At 38.7% G+C, this 21365-nt stretch overlaps 1 protein-coding gene across 3 annotated transcripts in view; it reads right to left on the minus strand.

The window, feature by feature from the left end:
• LOC122788117 (transcription factor CP2-like) overlaps positions 1-21365 on the minus strand; it is a 343940-nt gene that overhangs the window by 318031 nt on the left and 4544 nt on the right. Inside the window, exon 1 of one of the 3 annotated variants that reach the window (XM_044055055.1) lies at positions 17483-17551. The exons of the other annotated variants lie outside the window; for them this stretch is intronic. The gene's annotated coding sequence lies outside the window, so the exon portion shown is untranslated. Of the gene's footprint in view, positions 1-17482; positions 17552-21365 lie in introns of those variants that run through there. 3 annotated transcript variants of the gene reach the window in all.

Here is a 21365-nt window from a genome sequence, read left to right on the forward strand (position 1 = left end):
TGGGCCTAAGCAAGGAATGCAGTACGAATCAAAATCTTTATGAGGTATTTGCTTTCCACATGTAATACAATTGTTAACTTTTACTGACATTGGTTAAGAGCAAGAAAAAGGATCCTCAATGGGGTACTTAGTTTTTTTGAAGACTTCAGTTCTGAGACTCAAAAACAAAAATTTCAGGAGTTGGCCGACCGGCACTTGTGAACTGATTCTGCTTCGGGCACCACACGGCCAGAAAGACTGATGTAATGGCATTTGCTGCATGTTTTATACCCCTGATGACCTGACGTCATGGAAGAAGAGACAGCATCCGACGCAGGAATCTAAGACTCTGGTATTCAGGCCGGCTGAGGGCTACCTGCAGGTAGATAACCCAAATGTGATGACTGCAACAGTGAAATACAAAGAACATCTGTTAATAGACTTGTCCACTTACCCTGTGAACAAATAGTAAATAAATAAATACAGGAACTAGGGGCAAAAGGACTGCTTATCAGGTTCTTTAAGAAGGGTTGGCCAAGTTGAAATGGAGGCAAGCAGTGATGGTTCCCATCTGTGAAAATGGAATAAGGAGTAGCCCAGAAAACTTTGGCTACTTGGTCTGAGTATGTGCAAAAGGGTGAAAGTGGCCCTGTGGTACAGTACAATTTTAGTTAATATTAAATCAGTCCAAACTTTTTATGGTAATCCGCAACTGAATAAAGATGGAAGGCAAAAAGGAAATGCAACCAACGTATTAACTAACAGTTAATAAAAAAAAAACTGAGAAAGACCACCAATCAGCACGGCTAAAATGCACTTTAATGACTTGCAACTTGTAAACTAAGTGCTTTTGACAACACAATGCTTAGGCTTCATCCTAAGCACCGTCTTGGCGAAATTAGTTTACAAGTCATTAAAGTGTATTTTTGCCATGCCAACTGATGGTCTTTCTCTGTTTTTTTGTTTTGTAAAAAGGAAAATGCAGTATAGTAAGTACTAGTGCCCACAGACTAGTTAAACACTCCCTGATCTGGTGACTTGGACTGAAAGACAGTATCAGGATATTGCGGTAGTAATAAAAACGTGGTACACAGGATCATATCAAAGTTTATAAACAATTTATGGGAGGATAAAAAATGAAAAAGAGAAGGTGCAATCCTGTATGTAAGGGAAATGATAAACATACAAAGAAATAAATCCAGAACTGAGGACATTTTTGGGTTCGAAAGGAAACAGTAAATGTCAGAATAACCCATGTAGGGATTGCATACAGAGTCCCTCTGTATGATGACAAAATAAAATAATGGACTGAATCTTTCAGTTGTTAAAGAAGGAGAAGTACTGCTGACAGGGTACTTGGATTCTTGATGTTACCCTGAAGCCTTTAGTGCAGAATCATACTTTAGACACAGTAAATGGTTGGCCTCAGATATAACTAGAATTGTCTTTGAGAAATGGCATTTTTAATCTTAGTATTCTCGTATGAAGAAGAAGAAATTATCTCAAATCTGGAAGTGGGCAGTCATATGGGTGAATGTGATCACTAAATAATGTCAGAATTCATTTACCAAGTCATGCTAATCAAAACGAATTCTGGACATTGACAAAACAGGGTTTTACCTCAGGAAAACTCTAGTAAGCAGGCAATAAGGTAGAGTAGAAGAACATCACAAAATTATGAACATAAAGCCTGTCATGACAGGAACAGTAATCAACAATAGAAAACAAACATGCAGATCAAAAAAGGAGAAACACTGATGCTCATAATGTGGCAGTAAGGGTAAATGTACGCATATAGCAATTAGTAAATGTAAGGAACCAAAGAAAGAGGAAGACAATGAAAGCAAGAATTGGAAAAAAGAGGAATGTATATAACACAGTAGTTTAAATTCATTGCAAAGATGTAAAACAATTCAACCATGAAGCAATAACACAGGAATGCTGCAAACATCTGGAGGGGCAGCAATAACACTTACAAAGGTGGAAAGGGCCTCTTTGTTTAATTATTATACCAGATGATCTAAATGTAAGCAAGTAATAAAAAGTAAACCAAAGCAAAGAATCGAAGGCCTGCATTCTAGACAGCTGACAAGTCCCCATCTGAGTGAAATGTGGAGTTATTTTGATACACATGCGCACACACACATACACACACATTCTGAGCACATGTACAAGCACTCACACACAAACACGTGGATCTATATTAGAACATCGAAGTTTCAAAACTTCGAATGCTCTAATATCGAACCCTATTCAGTGAAAGCTGAAAATATCGAAGTAACAAAAAAACAAATTTTTTCCTAGGGAAAGAATTCAGTTGTCCGTTTCTGTTGCTTTGGTATTTTCAGCGCTGTGGTGGAAAGTTACAGATCGGGTTCAGGTAAGTGTGCGATTGAGTGCTGGTTGGGGTAGTTAGGGTGCGGGTTAGGTATCTGTGCAACTGTGTGGACGTGAGGGTTAGGGCGGGTTAGGTGAGTTAGGGTTAGGGTGCGGGTTAGGTATGTGTGTGATTGTGTGGACGTGAGGGTTAGGGCGGGTTAGGTGAGTTAGGGTTAGGGTGCAGGTCAGGTAAGTGTGCGATTGTGTAGATGTGAGGGTTAGGGCGGGGTAGGTGAGCTAGGGTTAGGGCACGGGTGAGGTGAGTGTATGATAGTGACGGACCTTAGGGTTAGGGTTTGGGTTAAGGTAAGTGGATAGTTAGTGGTGTGTGCATAGTTTAGTGTAGGGTTAGGTGTAAGATTTTAGGTGTATGTGTGTGGACTGCTATTTGTTTGGTGTGCTTGTGTTCTGTGTATGTGTTTTGGAACAGCAATTTTTTTTCCCTAGGAAAAAATTTGCTGTTCTGTATGTTCGATATTTTCAGCTTTCGCTGAATAGGGTTCGATATTAGAACATTCGAAGTTTTGAAACTTCGATGTTCTAATATAGACCCCACAGATGTATGCATGAATGCATATGCATGCTTGTGTACACACACATGAATACACTCACAACCCCCCCCCCCCACACACACACACACATATGCACAAAATGCAAGGCTAGAGTAATCATTCTTACTTCAGAGTGAGAATATATAGAATGGTGGTCTAAGTGAGGATTATAGTAAAGCCCTCAACTGGAAGCATCTGTCAAAAAGTATATTTGATGTTATTATATTACTTGATCTCTTAACAATGCGGACAGCCTTATTAGATGTTACCACCTGAACTACTATATGAAGTTCTGGAAACCTCATCTTAGAAGGATATGAAACTGGTAGCAATAAATGGAGGAAGGTAACAAGGAAATGTTACTCAGTTTTCACCAGATACCATGTAAGGACAGATTAGAATAATCTACTGTGTACAGCAGTCTTTAATAAAGAAACCAGGATTGGATATGATTAAAATATTTATCTTCCTTAACATAATCCGAAAAAAGTCTAAGTGAGTACCATATTTCCAAAAAAGGAATTGCTGAAGAATGTGGGCCATTTAGCAGCATACTAGGAAGCATTTTTGCGCAGAAAAAGTGGTGGATTGATTTGAATAGCCTTACAGAAGGAGTCGCAGAGCCAAAATCTATGGCGAAATTCAAGAATGCAATGAGTAGTATAGTTCTTATAAAGGACTGGGAAAAATAAGCAGAGTAAAGTTCTTCTCAACAAGTACATGGCTGAAAACAGTTGACATAGCAGTTGCCTGTCAGTTTATCACTGAGGAATGTGCTGCTAATGAGCCCCCTAAAAGGGTTTGATTCCATCAACCTGCATTTACCTGCTATGTGACTCTAAATAAGTGACGTAGCCAGACAGTGCTCCAAAGAGGTTTGTAATATTTGCTAAAACTTGTTTCAAAACCCTACACAGTATAGGTTGAGGTGAATTTTTCAGACATCAGCTTTTCCTATGCAATGAATGCTGACAATAGTAAAACAGAATAGGGGCATAGAGGGACAGCTTTCCTTTTTTATTTTATTTCATTTTAGACCTAATGTTCTTAAATTACCATCTTGTTCATTGCTTGAGTGTGTGCACTCTTAAATTAGGAGATTCCCTTACACAGAGTGATCCACTTGCATGTTATTTCCTTTTCAGGGGCTAACAGCCTCTCAGGTATGTATACTTTAGTACAGTAATTGTTCAGAACACTGTTTTTCTTTCTGTTGATTTCACATTTGCCCATGTCAGAGTCTATGTTGCTATTTTTCTAGGTGTGTTAGCAAACTAGAAGGGGACAACAGATGTCTGTTTAATATGACCTGGACAGACAGACAGGCTCCTGAGGGTATAGCATTTTGTTTACAGACCTGTGGACAGACAGACAGGCTCCTGAGGGTATAGCATTTTGTTTACAGACCTGACACGGTATAAAGCATAGCTGAGTAAATGAAAGTTGCACTCCATTGAGAACCATTTTGGTATTTCCAGGCATACCTCACAACCTCTTTGCTCAAGAACCAGGGACAAAACCAGGAAAACTGGAGGTGAGGGAGTGGTCAATGCCCCAAATCAGAGACAATTTTTAAATATTATTCTAATCACTTTAAAAGCTAATACAACAACAGACATGTAATTGCTGAGTAATAAATATGTAACTCTAATGTCTGGTATTATTGACTGATTGTAATCCTCACTGATTTACCAGAAAAATCAAAAAATGATGAGGGACAGGACAAAAATATTAGGCAAAATCTGAGATGGTTGCAAAGTCGGAAACATTTGAGATGTTAGACTATACCCCTAGCTAAGTCTGTTTATGTTACAATATAATACATCCAATTAACTCAATGCAAGTTTTATTTAGGAATATCAAAACTAAAATTTCATAGATTAAAGGACTAAGAAGGACATTTCTGAAGTAACTAATACACATATCATATTCACATATAGTCTATAACTTTAGCAAGTTTAATTTCCTGTTTTTTTTCTTTTCTTTTGAATTATCAGTAACAACATCAGTGGGACATTAAAAGTGGGTTGGAGCAGACAGACCTGTTTGAAAACAACTTAAGTATACACGGCAGTTGCTGACGAGGACAAATAAGTTTGCATGTTCAACTGTTATTTTTAACTGAAGTTGAACTGTATGTAACCAGATAAGTAATAAAAAGGCAGCTATGTTGGAACTGAGGTAAAGCACTGTGTCCAGTGGTAGATAAGATGCTTAATGTTGCAGTTTCTTTCACATTATCAGTATACCAGCCTTGTTGATGGTGACATGCCAAGGGAGTAGCTCAGAACCTGCTGCCTGGGGCTTTGGGAAGCAATGATGCAGTAAATGATGCGGCTGTAGTGTACAAAGTGTACTACAAGCACAGTGATTAATACACTAGGTGCCTCTGGGAGTGTAGTTTTACCTGTCATACCTGTTAGCATGGGGCCAACACAGATTTCTACATGTATGCCATACCAATGGATAATTACTTAGACGTTATTATTTTTATAATATGAAGTTAGAAGATTTCTGGCAGAGGTGTAGAAAAAAATGATCCATTGCATAATCCTGTCCCGTGACAATGGGATTCCAATACATAAAGTTAAGATAGATTTGTTTATAATCACAGTAATGTGCCTCTAGGTGTACAGTTTGCCAAGGTATCCTCTCCTACAGGTGGATAAGCTCAGATGAGTGCTGGTTGTGTTCAAAATGCAGCCTACGTGGTAGTATCTGATAACTTGACTTTTCAGTCTGTAACAGTGCTTACGCAACAGTTCTTGATTGTAGCTTTTTGGTACAATTTGGTGAAATTAAATATTAAAAAAATGTTGATGAGCACATAAGAGATACACCTAACACATAATACCTGAAGTATCAGAGGAGATGTCAGATCAAAAGTACAGGTGTTGCATTTGATACAAAATGCCATGAAAAGCCAAGGATGAGTAGTCATCATACCTCTTAACACCTTAGAGCAAGAAATCTGGACAAAGCCATATATAAATGTGGGACAAAGTCTCAAAAATAGGGACACATTTTAAATATTGCTATTACAAACTTAGAAAGTTGATAGAATAACAAGTTTTGCATTAGTATGAATTTTCTGAAGGTTATGAAGTCTGAAACTCAAATATTTGTCATTATTTTAGAATTTCAATCCTTAATGATTCGCCACTAATTTGCCAGAAAACCATAAGTTTATGAAAAATGGACCAAAAATATAAGGCAAAAATCTGGACATTCTGTGAAAATCTGTACAGCTGAGAGGTATGGGTCATGATTTTTTTTTTATCAGCAAACACTTCTCCGTCAGTGTCTCCCTGCTGTTTACTATTCTCACTTCTACTCCTTGCCCTGTCAAAAGCTACATGATGTCTTGAACCACATAGGGGAATACTCTGGTGATGGCACAAAAAAGCAGTGCAGTGTTGCCACCATATACCATGTGGCATACCTTTCTTTGGTTATTCTCTTTATCCTGACATGAGTCAGTTTTCTCATCAGCACCAGTGACACAGCGATTGTTCAGCTGGAATGCAATGCAATAGACACAATTGTTTTTTATTTTGTATTTTTTTTTTATATTTTCATATCTAACACCATATACTTCTGGAGGGTATCATGTGAAATGCCATAACAACTACACTTGTCACAGACTGAGTAGAGTGCAACAAATTAGGAATGATATTGATTGTTCATTTGTCTTTAAGAAGATATGCAATATTTCCATATTTACATCAATGTTGCCAAAATTAAAGAGACTGACACACTTTTGCAGGGTACATGAGGTGATGCTAGAAAAAAAACTACCACTGAAATTTGCACTCTTACTTGAGCAGCTTGAGAGACATTGAGTGCTGCTTACATCATTAATTACACATATAGTCAGGATGCACAGATTTCTGTAAATATCACAAAGAAGAGGTACCCAAAAATTCAAGTCTAGTTGAACAAAACTACTGTGGTTTATGTTTAACTGGTAGGGTTTCTAATGTATGGCAAGCTGCTTGCGAAAATCTACAGAAAATTATGTCTGGAATATTTCACAGAGTGATTAATATATTACAATAGGAACATAAAGACTTCAAATATACTGACTACTATGCATTAGAAAGAAAAGGTTTGGCTAAACAACATTACTGCTTGTACTTTTTAACAGCACTTACTGTTTACAGAATATGTCTGGTATGTGTTTTTTAACATGATTTTCAGAAAAAGTCCAGGCTTCTACTATGTTTATTAGCTGCTTGAAGTGTAACATTTGACAACTGCCAAGAGTGAATGAGGCGAATCTCTTACAAATCTCCCTCCCTCCTTCCCTCCCTCCATTCACAATACTCCAACCATGCCAACTTCAAATCTCTCTTGTTCTCCTATCTATCTTCACAATGGGCATGTCCATGTCACTCTTCAACATAACTTCCCCCTCTAGCCGTTCTCATTTCCATCCTCTGCTACACCCACTTCTCATACCATTACTTTGCCTGCTACTACACTCCGCTAAGCAACACTGGACAGTTTCCCATTGCACCTTGGCTAATCTTGTTAGATTTTCTTATACCAAAATGTATCTAACTCTGTACATACACAATTTCCACTCATGTCCTATTATCTGTATTTCTTTGCATGACTGTATTATACCTCATATGTATTGTGCTATATTCTCACCCTGACAATGATTATACTGCTTTGTGTATGTCTGTAATTGTCTTTGGAGCTTTTCTCCCTGGGCCTCCACTGAAAACGGGCTCTTCTTGGCCCAGTGAACTTCCCCGGTCATCAAACTGAAATAAATAAATAAAAAAACAATTGTCATACATCATACACAAGTGCAAGGATTCTTGGCAATGAATACTTATTTTGATATCAGTAATTTGCCTTAAACATGCAAACTATTAAAACGTTGTGCACTTTGGAGGAAAAACCTCAGAGCCAGTAAGAGGCAGGAAGCCTGGTCTTGGAAAAAGCAGTGAAGAGAAGTGCTTTAGATGTCGTTACCCACTGAAAAACAGAATCATACCAAGTAGTATGGGAGATTGTGGCTCTGGTAAACACAATGATGCGTGGTTTGTATCTGTGGTTCTGTTAAACACAATGATGTGTGGCTTGTATCTGTGGCTCTGGAAACACAATGATGCATGGTTTGTATGTGTAGCTCTGGTAAACACAATGATGCATGGTTTGTATCTGTGGCTGTGGTAACACAATGATGCTTGGTTTGTATCTGTGGCTCTGGTAAACACAATGATGTGTAGTTTGTTGAAGGACATGAGCTTCTGTCTGGTGAATCCCTACCTGAAATTCTATCTGGTGTTTTGGAACATGTAGAAGGGAGAACAGTATCAAGCTTGTGGAAGATGCCAAATTCTGTGTCTTTCTGTCCAAATCTGGTTTGGAGGAGTAAAAAGACAGAGCAATGGGGTTTACTACGCATATATAGCTCAATCAAAGGAGAGACACGAGTGATGGAACTTAAGCTCAGCATACTGAAGTGGAGGACATGCAGGTTTGAACTTGGCTAGGCTTGTAAGGGCCCTAGGGCCATTAGCCTAGTAACCTCCTATGATTCTATGATTCTATGTGGAAGCAGTTTAAATATGGACTATTTGCTTGGTGATATAGAAGCCATTTTGTTCAATTTCAGTCACATTTTTGTAATTTTGAGGAACAAGTCTGAAACTATGTAAAAAGTATTACTTTTTACTTGTCAGCATTTCAGACTTGAACTGGTTTGTATCACCTACAATGAGGTTGCTAATATATCTGAAACAAGATTGTTAATATATTTACTATAGTGTGCAATTTCTCAAGATAATCACAGTCAATTATCAATACCTTGATGGAAGCCTTATTTTACAATATCTACCCCATCACCCCACCCATAAATTCTTTTAAGAAAAAGACTGGCATGTCAATTGTAAGACTATTAAAATGAAGTGCTTATGCCTTAGGGTACGTACAGCCATATTAGCAAACTAAATACTATTTGTAATGCAAGCCCCTATATCCCCCTTCAACTACCTCGGTTTGGATTAAGGATGATGCCTTCCCATTTAGAAATGGTGTTAATGGAATTAATGAAAAATATAGTTTGCTAATACTGTTGCACTGATATGTAATATGTTTTTCATCATCAGATTATGCTAGTCATTTGGGAATAGGTATAATAAAATTATACCATGATGGATGGAGACACTCAGAGCAAAGAATGTAATTTTGTCTTTAGACATTGTATAGCACCTAGGCTGTTTAGAATTGCTAAGACAAAGTCCTTAAGATAACTGACAGCTTCAACAAGGGAGACCAAGAAGTTAAATTAAGAATTTCATTACAGAGACTAAGTAATACTGAAGTATTTAACACATCTACTAAAGGTAAAAAGCATTATGTCTCTGAATATGGGCCTGTTTCCATAAACAATGGGGGCACAAGATCTCCGAAATCATCTACCAGTAAGGCAACAGAGGACATTTGCCCTCATTTGCCTATCTTATAAACAGCTGTATGCATCCTTAACAATGCACCCTGCATACAGTGATTTATTTTGTAGTTACAGCTCTCCATATATTCTCTTAGAAAAGTAAGAAACAAATCAACGTTTACAGTAGAAAAAGTCTGGAAAACCCATGTAGCATACACTGCTACTCTTCATATCACTGTAGTATTTTTCATGCATACTTGAAAGCTCGTTACTCCTGTAGTAGGAGAGTCAGAGCACCAACCGTTCCTTTTGTGAAGAAGTATTTATCATGACCTCCTTAAATACCCTTCTCCAGCTCTTATTCTTTTGTTTTGCTCACTGTATCTCTGTAAAACTGTACTGTAAAAACATTTGCTCCTTTATACCCTTCATATTTTTTGCATCTACTAGCTCTGCTGAATTCTGACAGTACCATTACAACTGACAACAGTAAATCCTTCAGGGTTTAGTTACTAGGACATAAATGTACAACAAAACTAGTGGTCACACCTTACTGAGTATAGCAAACACAAGTAACACATGAAGCTGTGATAAGGATACAGTAGTAGCATTTGTACACTGTTGGCAAACCTAAATTATTATGCAAGTTAATGAAAAAAATCCACCTATTTTATGCACAATCCCTAGATATAGTATATTTCTTTTGTGACAAAGCTATTAGAATTTTCCAGCTTACATATTTCAGATGTCTGTGCGGTGTACTGAGTAATGGATGTTTTATCAAAGATTACCTACCTCCTCTGCCTCTTCATAACAATGAACATTAATATCAGTAATGGGGAAAGAAGCTTTAGTTTTTCCAATACTTGTTGAAGTCTCAAAATTCGCACCAGTTTGTTTATGCTTGCATTAGGAAACCTTAGCTAAATGTTCCACAGAGGTTGAGAAAGGCATCATATGGGAATCGAATAGTAACCTTTGACTAATCTGAAATTATATCCTTGGGGCATCTAGAAGGTGGAATAAAATAGGACAGGGCAGTTAATCATTAAGTGGCCCCTCACCCACTCTGGCAAAGTTTAGTGCAAATATAAGTACAGAACATTTACTACTGAGTATGTAAATGGAAGGGTTGACAAAGTATGCATCAGCTTAACAGACTCATAAACTATATTTTGGCCTATAGTTCAGAGACCTGGAGACTTCTCTTTAAAGACGTTTGCTACTGTAGTTATTACTCGTAAATGTCCTTTATTGCTTCAGGGTAATGTCAAGACTTTGGATGCATTAATGACACAAATCAGTAAGCAAATAAATACTTGACATTCCTGTACAAGGTATGGTGAATTAAGAAAGTGACAGAAAGAGAGAGACAGAAGCCCTGGGACCTAAAAATTACATATGATCATTGTGTAAACAATAAATTCCAAGATGCACTGTTGGACAGAAAACCTAGTTTTACAATTAATAAAAGTGGAACAACACTGGGCAGGAAAGAAAATTCACATTCGTCTCTTAAATGAGGGCTTTGTCAAGGATTGACAAGCTTGGAAAAACTGCTGCATGTCACAGCTAACTGACTAGATGATAACAGCATTTTATGGGTGCACATCACTGATTAAAGTACCATGGCACATTACATTTTAAATGAGTCCTTTCACACTTGCTAAAAGGACTTGGAATGAGATCCAAATACAGTAGTGCACATATTAAAGTGAGGGCAGAATCACACTACAAACATTTTTAATTACAACTGGCAATATTTTTGGGACAATATTGAGCTGAAGGCAAGACTATTATCTGTTATACTCTTGGAACTGAATTTTTGATCTTGTGGAAAAAAGTATTTATTCATTTTTTGAGGAAAGAACAGAGTACAGGGCCCACCCCAATGATCAAGCTGAGATAATGATCAAGCTGGTGAGATCTGATCATAAACTAATCTCACTGGAAATCCACATCCCGCCCCCACCCCAAACAAAAAAGACCATAGTGAAGAACTTCTCTAAAGCAAACTTCACACTACTCAAGACTGGTGTGGTATCCTTCAAGGCCCCTGAGTCAGAGGAAACCACAACCCAAGCTGCGGAAGCCCTTACAAATGCCTTCTATGAACACCTCCAGGACTGCATGGATCAGGCAATCCCAAATAAAACCAAGACTCTTTCCACAAAGGGCAAACGTCCAGTCTGGTGGACCCCAGCCATTAACAAACTTTACAATAAGAGGAGAAAGCTATTACATGATAGAACAAAATCCATAAAAGGGAAGTCACCCCTGATCATTATTAGTAAAAATTACGAGCACTCATAAAATCAACTAAGGCCAATTTTGAGAGAAAAATTGCCATGGATTCAAAGGACAATCATAAGGCCTTTTTCAGCTATGTTAGGAACCTGGGTGGAAACTCACAGATATGCTCAGAATTAGTCCAAAATGATACAAAAATCACTGAACCCACAGACATTGCCAACATACTGGCAGACAGGTTCAGTGCAAACTTCACCCCTCTCCCCTAAAGGAGAGATAACTATCCCAGCCGAGTGTAGCCTCCCGGACATCTCAAATGCGCAGGTGAAAGCTGCTCTCTCTAAAGCTAAAACACAGCATCAATGGGACCGGATGGTGTCCCCGGCTGTGTGCTACACGAGCTAAATGAGGAATTAAACCCACACATAAGGCAGCTGTTTAATCTCAGCCTTACCACAGGATACGTGCCCAAGGAGTGGCGTGACGGCAACTGTGGTCCCACTCCACAAAGGTGGCGCCTCACGGACCCTGGTAATTACCGCCCCATAAGCTTAACAAGTCTAGTCTGCAAAGCTATGGAGAGGATCATAATGGAGCTCATAAACAAAGATATAGGGGACTTGCAGACATTGGACCCGACCCAGTTTGGCTTTGTCAAGGGAAGATCATGCCTTTTGAACTTGGTCGACTTCTTGAAATAGTCACCAAGGCCATTGATGAGGGAAAGGCAGTCCATACAGCCTACCTTGACCTTGCAAAGGCTTTCGACACAATACCCCACTCGGGTATTGTAGAAAAACTTACCAGCTTAAATGTAAACCCATATGTCACAAGATGGGTTGCAAACTGGCTTAAGGACAGAACCCACAGGGTTAGAGTTGCTGGCGCTGTGTCAGACTCCAAGCCGGTCACAAGTGGTGTCCCACAGGGCTCGGTCCTTGGCCCCTATTGTTTGGCATCTACTTCTCAGAAGTACAGGCCAACATGGGAGGACTTTGGCTGACAAAGTTTGCAGATGACTGCAAACTGGGCGCCATAGTGGAAAGTGCATCGGACACTGATATCCTTCAGAAGGGACTCACGGAAACAGATAGCTGGTGCCAGAGCCATGGCCTGAAGTTAAACGCCAAAAATGTATAGTCATACCCTTCGGGAAAAACAAGGTAACCCCAAGCTACCATATAGGTGGCAATCCACTAAGCACAGAAGAGGTTATCAGGGACCTGGGGACCCAGGTTGACAGTGGCCTTTCTTTTGACACTCACATTGCTAAAGTGGTTAGAAAGACCTTCTACATTGCCCACCTGATCATGAAGGGATTCAAATCCAGATCTAGTGAGGTCATTGTTCCCCTGTACTCTTCACTTATCAGACCAATGATCGAGTACAATGCCCCATTCGGGATGTATCTCACCCGACATCTGCAGCAATTGGAGAGACCCCAAAAGTTCCACACCAAAAGGATAAAGGGACTCCAAAATCTGTCATATGCTGCCAGATTGAAGAAACTCCAGCTCTATTCAGTCGCATACCGTCTGCTCAGAGGTGACATGTGCCTGACATACAAGGCCATGTCCAACCCGGAATTAATGGACATGCTCCACCTCAAAAAATCCAAATCCACCAAAACCACTAGAGCAAGCGACTTAAACCTTAGCACGGATATAAATAGGACGTGCTGGAGGGATAGATTTATCACTCAGAGACTCCCTATGCTGTGGAATAAAATCCCGGTCCATGTGAGGCAGAGCACCTCGCTGACTCTGTTCAAGAGAAATCTAGACCTGTGGATGGGAGATCGTAGGTTTACCCCGGGAATCATCTCTGGGTCACTGCTGGACAGAGGCACAACAAACTAATGGGCACAGTATTTTTTCATATAAGGGGTGGCGTAAGCCACAATAATTTGGGCTAGGCTTATAAATGCCTTAGGGCAGATAGCCTAGTATAAACCTATGAACCTATGAACCCATAACTTGGCATCACTACTGCACCTGCAGCAATAAACAGGGCCATTGCACACCTATACTACTCAGAAAATGATTGGAGGAAGAAGAAATGGAGAATGCTGCCATTTTTTGCAGCAGATAATATTGTGCCTTCTTGATTCTTGGCTCCCAGTGGTACGTATTCCAAGATCACCACATGATAGAAAGGAGATGGAAGGTACTAGAACCATGCACAGGGAAATATTTGAAAAATGACATTGGATGATTATATATGCTTAGTCCTGTAGGTTGAAGGGGTCTATATCACATCATCAAATCACTAATAATCAAACACCTCTTTGTCAAAGAACTATTCACCAAAAGAACTATACATCGAAGAAACTTTTCACTGAAAACTTTCGTAGGGCAAAATAGTGTTTGGCCACCATCTGGAATTTTCCCTTGTCCCCACTGTAATGTGATCTTGGAGTTGGTATATTTAGTTGGGCCCCCCACTTGCATAGGTGTTAAGTTTTTTGTTTTTTTTCTTCGGTCGCTAAGGAGGACTACCATAAGTTTTCACTAGGAAAGGTTTTGCTGAAAGGTTTCTTTGATGAATAGTTCTTTCGCTGAATAGTTCTTTGACGAAGAGGCATTCGATTATTAGTAATTCGATGATGTGATACATACCCAGGTTGAATCATGGGAGGATGGCCATGTGGGTAGAAATGAACACTCAGGTTAGTTATGTGCCTCCAGACACCTACAGGTTATCAAACATAGCATAGATAAAAACTGCTTTATGGATACTTGGGCTTCAGTAATGGTGGAAGGGCTAAAGAGAGTTATGAAAAAAATAGGAAAATTAACTGGTAATGGGAAAGCACACTATTTTTTCCAATTTTTTTTCCTGGAAAATCCACAAATTTATGGAATTTGCACTGTCTAGGTACTGAAAACAAAAACAAGGTATGAGAATTTAGCATTTTAGGCCAGAACAATAATTTGCATAATTGTGTATTTCTTCTTAAATTTGCTACTCGTAAAACTGTCAGCTTGCTTTGTTCAATGATCTGTCCACAGAATTTACATTAACTTTTCTTATAAATAGATGCACAAAAAACCTTAATGGAACCAGAGTGGGGACTGGTATTTGTATTTAACAGTTAGTGGTAACTATGTCCCAAATGACCCGAATATTATTAGCTACTTGAGTGCTGGAACAGCTGACCATATCTCCTAATTGCTATAAGTTCTGTTTAGCTCTATGATTTTGCCCTCATATTTAGATTTTTCTCCTCCTAGATTTGCTAATAATCTTCATAATGTTAACTTCTTTAGGGGGACATACTTACTGAAAACTGAACTTAGCCTCTACAAAGATTCACTAGCATTAATTATATAAATCTAGTATCTGAAGACGCATTATGAACATGTTTTATTTATTCTGTGTTGATTGGGTTAGTCCCACTAGGATAGTGGCCTCTTTTCAGAGAAACCCAAGATGGTATTTTTACTACCAGGGTAAATTTTGCCAGTGTATTAGGGAACTTCCCCTATGCTCTTCAATAAGTGCTGTGGTATCTCTTATAGCCACCTGAGTTACCAGCATCTCAAGCAGATGTGGCCTTGGTTTAACATCTCATCAGAAGGATGACAGACTCAGGAGTGCAACACCCCCTGTATGCTATACTGCACTGTCAACAATCCATCTACCTGGTGTGGGAATAGAACGCACAGCCTTCTGCACCAAAGGTGATTGTGCTACCTGTTGCACCACTGACTAAGGGAATGCTCCTCTGCTATGAATTTTAAAGGTCAGTGCTAAAGAAGTATGTAGTAGGGTTGGGGAGGACAGGAGTCACTGGTCACTGCTAGCTCACCCTTCCTTAAGACGGGAGATGGTGAGGACAGGAGTGAGTGGTCACGTGAATGGGGAGGGAGATGGTGAGGACAGGAGTGAGTGTTCACGTGAATGGGGAGGGAGATGGCTCTGGCATGCAGCTTTGGTTAGACCCACGGGGAGCACTGGCTGCTTCACACATGAAGCATGGGCCTGCTGAGCACATGATGATGTTGGGCACTGGCAGTATGTGGCGAGAGACATGATTCCCACAAAAATGCAGCACTAAATGGAGCTTGAAACAGCCAAAATGGGGGAGCACCAAGGAGTAAGGTACAATTCTGTATTAGACCTGAAAACTGGTCCACCCCTAGGTCTCACTATAGGGGGAATGGGTGAGCTGATTAGCTACTCTGGGCAGGAATGAATAGGTCATAAAACTCTTTGACTAACCCAGGAATGCCTGGCTTTCATTTCTGATGGAACAAATGGGCCATTTGGCAAAGGAGCAAAAAGAAAAAAATTGTGGAACCATTTCACCTCACAGAGTCTGGAATTATTTTAAATCAGTTTCCAAGATATGGGTTGTGCTGGCTACAGGTGGAAGTAGATTACTAAAATGATTTTAAACTCATACCGACTTTGTATTATTCATTTGCTTAGTTCAGATTTGACAGGTAACAAATCAAAAATGGAGGTCAGTATACATCTGACTCAGGCTACATTGAGTAATAAAATAACTTAAGAAGCAAATAGATTATAACTTGTTCCAATGAAGTCAGTAATAAATGAGTGCACTGTAGCCATGGATTTAACATGACCTCATAAAGACAGCCTTTTCCTCATTATGAATCATAATTGGGTGATGATTAACTTTGAAGCATTCTTGAATGTTCTGTGCAGTACTGCCCCATTTGAAGGAATACCACTGACAGGCTATTTTGTGCCCTTTCTTAAGCCATTTAATAAAATACACTGAGGTTGCTCTGAAAAGGTGAGTAATAGAAATAATCTTGTCTTCTCTTAAATGAGTTTTTTGACATATATATATATATATATATATATATATATATATATATATATATATATATGTGTGTGTGTGTGTGTGTGTGTGTCCACACACGTACACACAAACGTGCACACACAAACACATAGCACAAATCTTTTGATAACTTTGATACTGGAACACTAAAATCCCTGAAGACCAGTGATAGTTACATAAGTGAAAGGTCCAGTTAGCATGCTACTAATAAATGATTCAGTTCTAACATTATCTAACAGCTGTGCTCCAAAATTAGATAAGCTTGTGAATGAAATTTTGCTTGGATAATCTGGAGGTGTTCTGTAAATCCAGATATCTGGAATTGCAACCAAAAACCTAATCTGAAAATTTTACAGAGTACATTACACCTAAATAAGAGATATTTAAATTTGAAAAGTATGAAAGCAGTTGGTTCAAAATATTGTTAGCCTTTTACAGGAGATCAGATGCTTCCTTTTTATTATTGCATGGTACATGAATTACAACCTAAAACTTAATCTGAACTTTTTACAGAGTGCATTAGGTTTGTGGAACAGGTCTGCCTCTTATTTTTTTATTGGATGGTAACTGAAATGAATGACATAGGTTGCATAAATTATCATACTGTTACCCCAGTTACCCCAGTGATCTTTCCCTTACTTATCAGTCAGTTCTTCCCTTCTCACTCCTCCCAATTTGTTTACCTGTACTTCTCTCCTCCAGTTCTGTAGTTTCTACCTGTCACCCACCAAGGTACTTACCCTTACCTTCACACCCTTGCAGGACCTTTTTACTGCCCTTCTTGCCCTCATTGCTCCTCCTTGTATCTAAGAATGTGAGGTGTGTTCCATTTTGTTTTATGCCTTCCATGATCTGCCCTTTCATAAGGCTGCTTATTTGCATCTCATCACAGCAGGTATACCATTTACACTTAGTTGTAACCACATTCATCATAGCAAATTTATCATCCTTTATATCATCTTTCTGCTCCCACCCATCAGCTAAAGCCTGCAACAGTATATTTCACTTGATGTCATGTAGAAATCTTTTTAAGCACCTTGTGTAACAATGTTTAACAGCACTTCTGCTACAATGAAATGAAACAAGATTAAATCAACCAACCTTTAAACTTTTGTACAACATCTTGAAATGTTTGCTTCACATGTTGCATGCCTTCATTCTTCTAGCATCCGTTTTTTTTCAGTTTTCATTCTAGTATATAATATACTTTGCCTATTATACTGTGAGATTTCATTTGTACATGCTATGTATCATGTAATATACTTCATGTAATATAGTTTTTATTGGCTTCCTAATCTTCCACATGGAATAATGTAGCTTTTATGTCACAAAAAATATCTTAACCGTTAAATGTTTACAAGATCATAGTCAATACTTTGTGAACAGTTGCCTGTGTTATCTGCATTCGTAACCATAACTTATGCTTAACATTGTAACTTATAGTTAGCATGGTCAGTGTTATAACATTTAGTAGATTTTACATTTTTGTGTGTAATTGTATTCATTGTTGAACAGCAAACCTGGTCTCCCATGTAAATGGGATTTGTTCTCAGAAGGATCACCTAATCAACCAATCCAGAAATAAATAAATAGATAAATAAATAAATGCATACAAGCAGTTTCTACATACCACTTGTAAACAAACTACACATTTCCCCTAGAATCACAACAACCAAAGACTGTTGCCTTGCAATGACCATTTTTCATATTAAAATAAAGATACTTCCAGGAATTTGCCCAGCAGTCTGGAATTCAAGACCCTGTTTACATTAGAAATTTCTCAGGCCCTTCTGTCTTCAGGTAACTGAAGGTGGTTTAAAATGTAGCTTTGCTACATCTTTTTGTATCTACACTTTATTTCTCATTTTTTTACATTGTTGTGCTTAAACTGGAAACAATTTTTACAGGGGAAAGCCTCCTTAATTATCCCAATGTAGAGGCAAACCCGGCACCCCATTCTCTACACATACTTATATATACTCAGAAAAGAGGTGATAGTTGGAAGACAAAAATAAAACTCACCTCCATTCATCCACCATTGAGACACAGCCAACTCCTTTAGCAACCCCATGAGCAGCAACTGCGATTAACAGAGTTTACTAGGCAAAGTGGAAATGAAAATAGATTGCCGGGCTTTTCTTCCATACTACAAATACCTACAGAGAAATTAGAAGCCACCAGTCTAGTTATCGCATATCTATGGAATGTGAGAGTAAACCAGTAGAACTGGAGAAACCCATGTGAATATATGGAGACCATGTAGACGCTGCACAGGAGGCACCCCATCTGAGACCTGATGCAGGAAACCACGTTTTGTGAGGCAACAATGCTGCCCAATAAGTAACTGAGGGAGCCCCAATTTAATAAAATGCTCTCTCCAGTAATGCTATGGCCTTCTTGGTTTGCCATTCTAAAGCTCACTCTGTCCCAGCCTGCAATTAAACATAGGATTGTCATTTATGCTACTTCGTTTAATCTGCCTAACCTGCATGCAAACTGCTTAGGTAATTGGTTTAGGTACATTCCAAGATATATTTCTTAGCAAGCTCAGTTTGAAACATGTCATTCTTGGGCTACAGCTGAAAAGGGTCTTTGGACTAGGTTACTCACCTAGTTAACATATGAATGAACTATTAGCCAAATGAATGAATAAATAAATAAATAAATAAATAAATACAGAAAACAACCCATCAAAAAACAAAATGAGAATCCCCTAAAAAACACACATGTAGACACACACATACACAAACTAAAACAGTTGGAAAACAGCATTTTGGCAGGCAACCACCATGTGTGTGTGTGTGTGTGTGTGGGGGGGGGGCGGGAGATCTGTATCCTATACCTCCCACTACTTGTATATACTAACTCTAAAGATCCTATAGCCATGGTGAAAGTGAAACTATCTTGATTATGTAAAACTGAATAGTCCCTCTACTCTGTACTTGCATTTCCATATCAAAATTAACAGGCAGCTACTATACTGCAGTTAAACACAATGATCACATTAAACTTGTCAGAAGAACCATAATCTAAAATAGTTCCTTTGATGAAAAGGGCATCTGATAAAATGGACACGATGAAATAACACTAGGGAAATAGATTTATACTGCTCCCCTGTGTGTGTGTCTGTTACCTGGATAAATGAACTGCCAATGGGACCTGTATCTGCAATAATGTAGACCAGAAAACACGTGCTAACACTAATTGCAATAAAAGCAGTAGTGACAATGTGAATACCAGCTATGTAATATAAAATAAAACAAATTAAAAAAATACAAATAAATTAATAACAAATGCAGATGCCAGACATGCCATCTAAAATAATATAATAACATCAGAGAGTGTGTAATTTATAGCCTGATGCATGTTATTATGATATGTAGTGTGACCTATTGATGGGTAGGCAAAATGTCACTATTCATCAGATACACTCAGGCCAGCTTTTTTGTTACAGTTGGACTCACATTTAGTGGACTGTAACATTTCATTGCTGATCTAACTTTTGTGGTAGTTGTCTGACTGGGAAGTTGGTTAAGTGAAGTAGTGAGGGGTGAACCCCCTCCCCCCCTTGTGAAATGTTTGTCTTATGGCTTCTATATAGGTAGAAATGACCACTACAACAGTGTTGTTTTAACACCTTGTAGTTGCTGCTTGTGCAGTGTTAAAATAAGCTCTTGCTTAAAGTTATTAGACTGCAGCATTGTGCATGTTTGATGGACGAGGACTGATATTTGGAGTGTCAGCAGTAGTGCACATCAATTTATATGTGTACATACAGATACAGAAGGCATAGCTATAGCTATAGATATGGATATAGTTATAGATATAGATATAGATACAGGGGTTCCCTTTAGAATCTCAAACTACTGTAGCCCGAGACCAGAAAGATGAAAGTGCAGAAAACCGAAACCCCAGAAGCACGAAATTCAAAATCCCGAAGTTCAGAGGTTTTGAATTAGCAGTTCTGGTGTTTTGTGGTGTGTGAGTGGATGGCTGGAGATGTAGGTCAGTGTTTGTGTTGTACGGGTTTTGGGTAGGGGCTTTAGTGTGTGTCTGTGTGTTTTGTTCATGTGATGAGTGTGTGCGAGGGGAATGTAGCTTGTGCAGTGGTGTTTTTGTGTGTTTGTCTGTGTAGTGCAACCTCAGAGTTAGTATATTTAAGTAGGGAGGGTGTTGGGGGCACTGGGGGGCTTGCCCCCTGTTTGTATGTAGGGTAGGTGTTTGTGTATGTGTAGGGAGGTGTATGTTTGTGTCGGTGTGTGCGGTATGTTTAGTATAGAAGTCGCAATTTTGAATTTCACGCTTCTGGGGTTTCGACTTTATGGATTTTCGGCTTCATGATCTCGAGATACTGAAATTCGAGATTTCAGTATTTTGAGATTATGAAGTGAATCCAGATATAGATATAGATATGTGTGTGTGTGTGTGTGTGTGTGTGTGTGTGTGTGTGTGTGTGTTCATGGTAGTCACAAAAGAAACCTGAAAATGGAGTGCATATCCATAAACTCTAACTAACCTTATGTGGAATTCTGCCATGCCAAGCTGGAGGAAGAGACACTTAGTAAAGAAACATTCCGCTGTGTTGATGTAATTGCCAATAATCTCATTACTAGATGCTCTTGGTCTGCTTATACACTGATTTTGTTTCTTTCTTTGACCACACACATAAAGTGGTCTATGACTTTCTACCTATAATTGTTAACCACTTCTTAAACTGTCAGGCAGTTGTATGATATAAAACACACCCAGATACTTAGAAAATATGTTCATCTGCATGCACAAACGTTATCAATGACATTGAAGTAGTAACTTAATGGTTCCTTACTTTTAGCAGTTTAAATTCTATGTAAGTATGTCCCTAGTACTTTACAGAATGTAAGAAAAGAAGATTTTTCCCTTTGAGGCTGAAATACTTTCCCTAATTGTCTGAGTAATTGCGTTGCATGATTACATTGTACTGCCAAGGTGTGTTTTATGATAGCTC

This window comes from Protopterus annectens, chromosome 13.part0, assembly GCF_019279795.1.
Source record: "Protopterus annectens isolate FY-2018-M chromosome 13.part0, PAN1.0, whole genome shotgun sequence".
Classification (NCBI taxonomy): domain Eukaryota; kingdom Metazoa; phylum Chordata; order Ceratodontiformes; family Protopteridae; genus Protopterus; species Protopterus annectens.